Here is a 9,720-nt window from a genome sequence, read left to right as displayed (position 1 = left end):
AGGCGAACCCAGTTTGGCGAATTTCACCATTTGCTCCAGGAGCTGCGGCTGGATGACGGCCGGTTTCAGCGGTACTTCCGCCTGTCCCGCGCCCAGTTTGATGACCTGCTGTCCCGCATCGGAGCGAGGATCACCCTCCAGGACACCAACTACAGGCGCTCTATCCCAGCTGCGGAGCGCCTGTCCATCTGTCTTCGGTTAGTAAATGTATATGCTATTTTAAATACAGTATTTGCTATGCTATCAATATTTTTTTTTAAACTGTGGTACGGATACCACTGTTGGCGCTCTTTCTAGTGATAACGTAAGTTACTCCGTTAACTGCTTTTAACCTAACGTTAAGTTAGACATCAACCTAGAAATTAAAATATTATATTGGCAGACGTGATACTGTCGTGTCTCTGTAATACAGTGATCTTTCTAGTGATACTGAGTTAGCTATAACCTAGACATCAACCTAGAAATTAAAATTCTATTGGCAGACGTGATACTGTCGTGTCTCTGTATAAACACAGTGATCTTTCTAGTGATACTGAGTTAGCTATAACCTAGACATTAACCTAGAAAGTGTCATGATTCTCTGTATAAACACAGTGGCCTGCCGCCACAACATCAAGCAGGCTCCTGATTGGTTAACGCGGCGCGAATTTGACGCAGAAGTTCAGATTTTTCAACTCGGGCGGCAGACGCGAATTCGCGTCAAACGCGTGAATGCACAAAAAGCACAATTCGCGCTTAACGCGCGTATCGCGCCAAACGCTCAATTCGCGTCATTCGCGCGAACTAGACGCGGGAATGAGGCGAATTCGCGTCTACCGCGCCGCGCCAAACGCCTCATTCGCGCCGCAAGAACTCCAGACGCGCGTAAACGCGCCTTACCATTGACTTAACATTGAAATCACTCGCGCCTGACGCATATTCGCGCTTGGTGTGAACGCAGCATAAAAGGCCCAATCCCAATTCTACCCCTTTCCCCTTCGTCTACCCCTAACCCTTCGCCTTCCCCTTGACCCTTGAAACAGAGTGGCAAGGCGTAGGGGTGAAAATATTCCCCTAAGAAATGGGACACCACTACTACACCGTTACACGTCATTATACGTCGTCGCCTACGTCACAGGAGATGCGCCGATGTTTATCACAAACTTCCAAGATGCACAGGACTTGTACACAGGACTTGTATTCTGTGATGTTGTATTAACACGTTGGAGGTACAGACCTATGTTTGTCCTATTTTGACCTATTTATTTATTTACTGTGTGAAATACGACATTGTGTGGCGTTCATGTGCGTTCAACTCATAATACGATCTTTACGAGATGACTTAAACGCACCAATAGCTTGTGTGCTTTGTTTGGGGGATAGGAGATTTTTTTTACAAACATTTCTTTGAAGGAACTGACCGTAAATATGTACACAAGCTTGAATGTAACATAAAGCAAATCATTATTTGTCGTTAAAATACTTAGCCATTTTGCATCTGTAGCCGGTGTATGCAGTGACACTTCTCATACCCCTTCGTTTGAAGGGCTATCTGGCCCTTCCCCTCCAACCAAAAGAGAATCGAGACAGCCCTACCCCTTCACGTGCACGAGCAAAACAGAGGGGAAGTGGAAAGTGAAGGGGTAAGGGGTAGAATTGGGATTGGCCCTTAGTCTTCTATCATTTATCGTCATAAGAATGAAATGGCCACCTTACAAAGTTTCTAAACACAACTTCTTGTCCTAATTCAACAGTTTTTGATGTGTAAATGTAAGAAAAGTATCCATCTCTATTAATTAACTCTTCTACTTACCGAGTGGAAAATCGCAATGGACCTTGGGATCGACCCATACGGTGACTTCAGCGTTATTAATTAGAGGATTTACAGTAATAAAAAATAAAAAACCAAATAAAACGGATTAATTGAACACAATCGTAGCATATGATATTTATTAAAATCAGCAAACCTCCGATAAAAATACGTTATCCAGCATGCTCTAGTTAAAGCAGTCAGCTTACCTATGACAAGAAACTGCTTAAACTGCTTAACGTTACTTGCACGCGCCTTGGAGCGTTGTTAAACTCACCTTTTAATGCCGTTTTACCTGCAGTTGAGCGTTGGTTTGGTCAAACTCACCTCTGATTCCCGGTTTACCTGCAGTTGAGTATTGTTAAACTCACCGCTGATTTCCGGTTTACCTGGAGTTGAGTATTGTTAAACTCACTGCTGAATGCGGTCGCACACCGTGTGCGTTGTTAAACTCCCCGCTGATGAACGTGCTAAACCTTTGCGCAGAGGGCACTTTGATATCAGATTGCGAGGGTTTTTAAACATCAAAAACCAGTTGGAGGGCCAGATAAAAATGATCTAGGGGCAGCCATTTGACTCGCCCTGAATATTTTTTTGGGTCGTGCTGACCCAAGATGTCAAATTTCAACGCTGCAGGCCAGGGTTACAGAAAGAATCGTGCTGTTTCACGAAAGATTGAAATGCATTAGTTTAAAAAACGTGCTGGAGTTACGAAAATAATGAAATTAACGTGTCCCTGCCACGAATAAATCGATTAAATTACGTGACCACATCACAAACTGCTGTGAGACTGGGTTGAAAACTCTGAGTATGTTAACCCTGAAATGAGGGAAACTCTGGGTTTTCCGTTTCAGAATGGGAGGTATATCAAACCCGAGAAAGCACAGTAAGTCAAGCCCGTTTCTGAAAGAGAGGTAACTTATACTCAGAGTCAGTTACCATGGTAACTTACTCTGTGAACCTAACCTGGTCGGGAGCAGGTTTTCTTCGGTAAACCCAGAGTTTCTTGCGGCCTCCTCCCCCTTTTTAAAAAGGAAGCGGTGTTTAAACACTTCATTTATTCATTGCTGTTTTTACTGTTGTTTTTTCATTTTTTTTATAAGATGAAGTTCATATAACTCCTTAACTGGCAACTGAAAATACAGTAGATTAGAGTTACATCATGTAGTTCTAAACAAATTCTACAGAATTAAACCGTGGCATTTACTGAAAATCACTGAAGTGTGTTCATCTGTGCACCAGAAGTTGATGGACCCTGGGGGTATATATTATACATATATTAATATTAACATTACCTCTGTAGGCCTCTCTGTGGCAGCAGAAACTGTTTCTTCATCCCCATCATCCTGTGAAGATGAGCATTTGGTTGACTACACTTTATAATACTATTTGTCATAATTTCTGGTGTATTGAGTGCTACTTACAACTGCCTGTGGTTCTGTTGGGACAGGAGGCTTCAAAATACATATATTACCACCAGAATATGTTGGGACCAACGAAAAACCCAACCCTAAGTAAAATAAATGGAAATATCAAAAATACCCTATATAAAAAATAACACATGTAGACCTCTTACATTTTATGAAGGCCCTTGGATCTCCGGGAGTGACTGGCTCTGATGAAGGAACTCTAGGAATTCCCTCAGCCATAAAGGCTGCTGCACTGCTAGACACTGGATGCTATTTAGTTATTTAATATGTCAAATGTTTCTAAAGTCAGGTAGCCTACACCCATGATATGCTCAAGCCTTACCTTATTTAATTATATTTTTATATTTCATTTTCAGCTGCTGCCACATTATTTTAATGCCTGCAGGATTGCACCTAGCCTACATGAAAATTAAAATTAGGTTGAATAAATGTTCTTCCAGTTTTAGTCTTCCAAATTTAGTTTAAAAAAAAAATATGATCAACTTGACTGCCAACAAACGGATACATGTTCAGACAAAAAAGATTTAGTTTATGTGGAAAAAAGCAGCTACTCTATCCACGAGGATCTATCAATTCAAAAACTAAAGCAGCGTTCGGCCCACCGTCTATTTCTGTTACTTGTGATATTTTCATGGATAAAGTCTGATTACACTGTATTCAGCACAAACTCTGCTACAATAATATGTCAGCAGCATGTATGTAAAAAAATTAAGTTGCGATAATGACTTTATGCGTGGTTTGTGAAAACATAAATTGCCACTGAAATAAGGTCATGAAACCCATAGGCTACTGATTATTTCTTCACAAGACTTTTGATAATTGTATCACGTAGCCTAGAATATTTGCTCCAAAATTGTGTGAAAATCATCCTGCATACTCATTCAAATAAAACAATATATTGATTTAAAAATTGTAAGACATGTTTTGTGTAAGAAAGCTTTATGCGAGGAGGCGTGAATCATCATGAATATTGATGGGTTAAAAAGGAACACTTCAGTAACACTACACGTTTCCATTCCTTCTTAGACATTATGAAATGAGATTGGAGTAAAAACATGAAGCCTAATGTTTGGTGCAGTTTGTTTTACAAACACACAGTGACTCAAACTCACAGCGCGTGGAGAGAACATTTATTGAAGCGATTGAGCCGCTACAAACTATGAAACATTATTGTTAGCACATTATAAACATCCAAGTTTGAGCAGATATCAAGAACACATAATTTAACAGTAAACACTGGTCTAAACATTATAATATTCATCATAAATTTCATACTAGCCTACTTTTATCATGCTGTTTTTTTAATCATCGAACATAAAAACATCCTCATGTCGTACATGTATATTTATTTATCATTGAAAGGTTGCCTACCTGTCTATAGTTCATATTTAAACATGTTTCCATTGACGCCAGTTCAACTAGTACAATGTGAAGTTTATGCACCAATAACACGCTAAAACTGTTATAATGGGAATACATTTCTTCCCTTAAAAATCGTATCTTCAAATCGCAGTAAATCCAGTGTAAAGTCACAGACTCGATGAAAAGCAGAAAGATGATGAAGTTTCTCTTCTCTCTTCAAGCTTTGTTTAGAGGTGATGAGGGCATTTGCAGGTCAATTGCTCTTGCGCGTGTGGGTGTGGTCACATTAGAGATAATTAGCACTCGTTTGAGAAACTGTACCTTGCTTTCATACGGATTACTTAAACAGAGAAAAAAATTTTCAATATGAATGAGACTCCAAGCTTTGTAAAGACATAACTCTCACGTGTGGATAGCAAGTATTCACTGAGATAGTAAAAGTCGTAACAAGGTTTCCTTAGGTGAACCTGCGGAAGGATCATTACAGGTCTCCGGGCCCAAGTCGTCCCAGGAACGAAAAACCAAACGCCTGGAGCGGGCCCGAAACCCCCATCAGTGAAAAAAGAGTGGCGAGAGTCGCTACCATGACGGGTACCCGTAGGCTCCTGATCCCCCTTCAGGGGGGGAGAAGGGGACCATGGGTTTTATCTGTATTTTCTTTGATATATTGATCTCTCCTGCCATTGAAGCTAGATCTGTCAAGAAGAGATGCTTAAATGAGAACACTAGTGTACTATTTATGAAGGCTATATCTTTAACACCAAGCATATCTGCTGACTCTGTTGATTTTCTCCTTGATTCTTTTAACTCAAAAGTTAAGTGTAATTGATGATATTGCTCCTGTGAAAGTCAGGAAGAGTGGTAGACAAAAGGCACCTTGGAGAAACTCAACAGCAGTGCAAAATATGAAAAGACAATGCAGAAAAGCAGAGCGCATGTGGCGGAAGACAAAACTTGTAGTTCATAATAACATCTACAAAGACACCATCCATGCTTTCAATATGGAACTAGGCAAAGCTAGACAGACTTTCTTCTCAAATATTATAAACAGCAACTTAAACAACACACGCACTCTTTTTGCTACTGTTGAGAGACTGACAAACCCCCCGAGCCAGATTCCCAGTGAAATGCTCTCAGACAGCAAGTGCAGTGAGTTTGCTTCTTTCTTCTCTGAGAAAATCAATAATATCAGAAAGGTGATCAGCACATCATCCCTGAGTTGCAGTGGGGTCAGACAGATCAGACCACAACCTGAGAAAGTAGTTACTATGTCTGATTTCAAAGAAATTGGTGGCAAAATTTTAGAAGAAACCGTACAGCACCTTAAAACATCAACCTGCGCCCTTGACGCTCTTCCCACATCTTTCTTCAAAAGTGTGTTAAACAGCTTAGAATCAGATCTCCTAGAAGTGGTAAATGCCTCACTTCTCTCTGAAAGTTTTCCAAACTCCCTGAAAACTGCAGTTGTCAAACCCCTCCTGAAAAAAAGCAATCTGGATAAGACTATATTAAGCAATTATAGACCGATCTCAAATCTTCCTTTCATTGGCAAGATCATTGAAAAAGTTGTTTTCAATCAGCTGAACAAATTCTTAAGCTCGAATGGATACTTGGACAATTTTCAATCTGGTTTCCGATCGCATCACAGCACAGAGACAGTGCACATAAAGATAATTGACCGTTCGCAAAACCCCGCCCTCGAACGGTTCTCGTCCAATCCTAGCTCAGCAACTGTAACTAAGGAGAAGGACCTCTGTCAAATATTCCGATTTCAGCAAGATAGTGCAATGATGCGCCTATGGCAGTGAGGTATGCACGGGCTTAAAACTTGCTGTATTTTATGATTGCTTGCAACTATTATTAAAAAATAGGCTACATGTACAAACACCGTTTCACTACGGCACTCTGCGGCCCCCTCATCAGTCAGCAAACAAGAGGAAAAAAAGAGAAAAAGCATGGACTTACTAATTACGAAACTTTGATGTGGTTGAACAGGTACACAGTCACAAATTCCTCTGGAACTCAAACATTACACTTCAAAACAAAGTTCGCGCAGTTGCACAACTATTTACACAAATATATCCTTCTCAGTAGGCTACGAGTTATGAATGAAGAGAGCATTGAGAGTTGATGGTTTCAGCGCGTCCTCTGATTGCAGTGTTGTGACTGAAATAGCGCGCGCGGGAGCACATGTTCAAAACAGTTTTGTAAAATGATATATGATCAAATAAAAATGATTGATATATAATTTTACAAAACTGTTTTGTGCATGTGCTCCCGTGCGCTATTCTGTCTATATTTCTGTCGTGCACTGGAGGATATGTCTGCTGCATTACTCCAAAACCAATCACTTAATGTATGGATCTCAACCCAGCCATGGCTATGGTTCTCAATTGTTTGACGGGCGTAGTAACAATAACTAAGGGGCGTGGCTTTTGCGAACGGTCAATTAACGATATTCGCTTAAATACTGATACAGGCAAATTATCAGTGCTGGTACTACTCGACCTCAGTGCTGCATTTGACACTGTTGATCACAACATACTTCTTGACAGGCTGGAAAACTGGGTGGGGCTTTCTGGGATAGTCCTAAAATGGTTCAGGTCATACTTAGAAGCAAGAGGTTATTATGTGAGTATAGGAGACCATAAGTCTGAGTGGACATCCATGACATGCGGAGTTCCTCAAGGCTCAATTCTTGCGCCACTCCTATTCAACCTGTACATGCTTCCAATGAGCCAAATAATGAGAAAGAACCAAATCTCTTACCACAGCTATGCAGACGACACACAGATCTACTTAGCCCTATCGCCTAACGATTACAGCCCCATTGACTCCCTGTTCCAATGCATTGATGAAGTAAACAGTTGGATGTGCCAAAACTTTCTTCAGTTAAACAAAGACAAAACTGAAGTCATTGCGTTTGGAAACAAAGATGAAGTTCTCAAGGTGAATGCATACCTTCACTCTAGAGGTCAAACAACTAAAAATCAAGTCAGGAATCTTGGTGTGTCTCTAGAGTCAGACCTTAGCTTCAGTAGTCATGTCAAAGCAATAACTAAATCAGCATACTATCATCTGAAAAATATTGCAAGAATTTACATTTACATTTACATTTATTCATTTAGCTGACGCTTTTATCCAAAGCGACTTACAATTGCTATATATCAGAGGTCGCACGCCTCTGGAGCAACTAGGGGTTAAGTGTCTTGCTCAGGGACACATTGGTGGACACATAGAATTAGATGCTTTGTTTCCAGTCAAGACTTGGAAAAACTTGTGCATGCTTTCATCACCAGCAGGGTGGATTATTGTAATGGACTCCTCACTGGCCTTCCCAAAAAGACCATAAGACAGTTGCAGCTCGTACAGAACGCTGCTGCCAGGCTTCTGAGCAGAACCAGAAAATTTGATCACATCACACCAGTCCTCAGGTCTTTACACTGGCTTCCAGTCACATTTAGGATTGATTTTAAAGTATTATTACTGGTATATAAATCATTTAATGGCCTAGGACCTCAATACATTGCAGATATGCTCACTGAATATAAACCCAACAGATCACTCAGATCATTAGGATCACATCAACTAGAAATACCAAGGGTTCACTCAAAGCAAGGAGAGTCCGCTTTTAGCTATTATGCTGGAACCAGAACCAGCTTCCAGAAGAAACATAAGGATGATCATATTTGCATTCAGTGAGGGGATTGCACGGCTCGTTGTTGCTGAAGATGACGGCTGATGCCAGACTGGATCGCGCGCACATAGCACTGTGAAGCACTCCACCGAATGTGCTGCGTTCCACCAAAATAAGAGTCCCGCGATCGGGAAGAGCGCGCTCTTAAATCAGTGTCATTAGTGAGACTTTCACACATGCATCCCCGGGGATGGAGGCTATCCTTGCCTGAGTTCACCCATCTGCCTCATCACCCCGTACAGAGAGCCAGTACAGAACCCTGTGAGGGCTCGTTTCAACAGAAAGCACTCCCGTGCCCGCAGCATCGTGGAGAGAGCTTTTGGGATGCTGAAGACACGCTGGCGCTGCATTTTCTTTAAGGCCTTGGAGGTGAGCCCTGCCTTCGTGCCTGAGGTTGTTGCGTGCTGCGCTGTGCTTCACAATCTCGCTCTAGCCAATGGGGACATCGTTGAGCCAGAGGATGAGGAAGACCTTGATGACGGCCTCCCTGATCCCCACAACCTTGAAGCAAGAGTGGGAGAACATGTGCGGGACAATCTGGCTGCTGCGGTGTCTGCTCCAAACATCCCTGTGCCGGCTCTCCATGAGCACGACTACCTTTAAAACATTTAAGAAGATTTAAATGTTTTGCAATTCATGTTGTCAGCATTCCGTTTCTTGCCAAATGTCATTTTATAGGTTTACAATTACATGTAAATATTTGTTAGAGCTTTACTACCTTTGTAGTGTAGTGGGCTAAACCATTGAACTTGTTAGCAGACGATTGCTGGTCGATCAGCAAGGCTCTTTACTCCAGGCTGGCCCAGGGTCATTGTCCCTGTAATAAATGCATTTAGTCACTTTGGATAAAAACATCTGGCAAATGCATAAATGTGATAGATTTTTGTAAAGCTTTTTTTTAAACGGTCTCAGGCATAAGGAAGTCTTCCTTGATCTGCGTAAAGCTTTTGATACTGTCAATCACCAGATACTTTATAGTAAGTTGCATCAATACAATTTTTCTGAGCACACCCAAAAGTGGATAAGATCTTATTTGAGCGACCGACATCAGTGTGAACGAGTGAATAATATCCAATCTGCGTTTAGAGCTACTTCGATGGGAGTGCCGCAAGGGTCTATTTTGGGACCCTTGCTTTTTAGCATCTATATAAATGACCTCCCCAGAGTGTGTTCTGACGTTGATGTAATCATATACGCTGATGATATGGTGATCTTCACTTTTGGGGAAAACGAGCTGGAGGTTGCTGACAAATTATCAAAAGAGATGCAGAAAGTTGCAGAATGGTTGCAGACGTCCTGCCTGACCTTAAACGTTGATAAAACAGTCTCAATGTTTTTTTTTTCAAATAAACGTAAAATACAACAAACTCAAGAAATTCAAGTAAATGGACAAAAAATTAAAAATGTAAATGAAACAAAATATTTAGGTTTAGTACTTGATT

The sequence above is a fragment of the Phoxinus phoxinus genome, assembly GCF_949152265.1.
Source record: "Phoxinus phoxinus genome assembly, chromosome: 4".
In the NCBI taxonomy this organism is placed as follows: domain Eukaryota; kingdom Metazoa; phylum Chordata; class Actinopteri; order Cypriniformes; family Leuciscidae; genus Phoxinus; species Phoxinus phoxinus.
The sequence above is the reverse complement of the archived record's forward strand: the minus strand, read 5'-3'. Positions refer to the sequence as shown.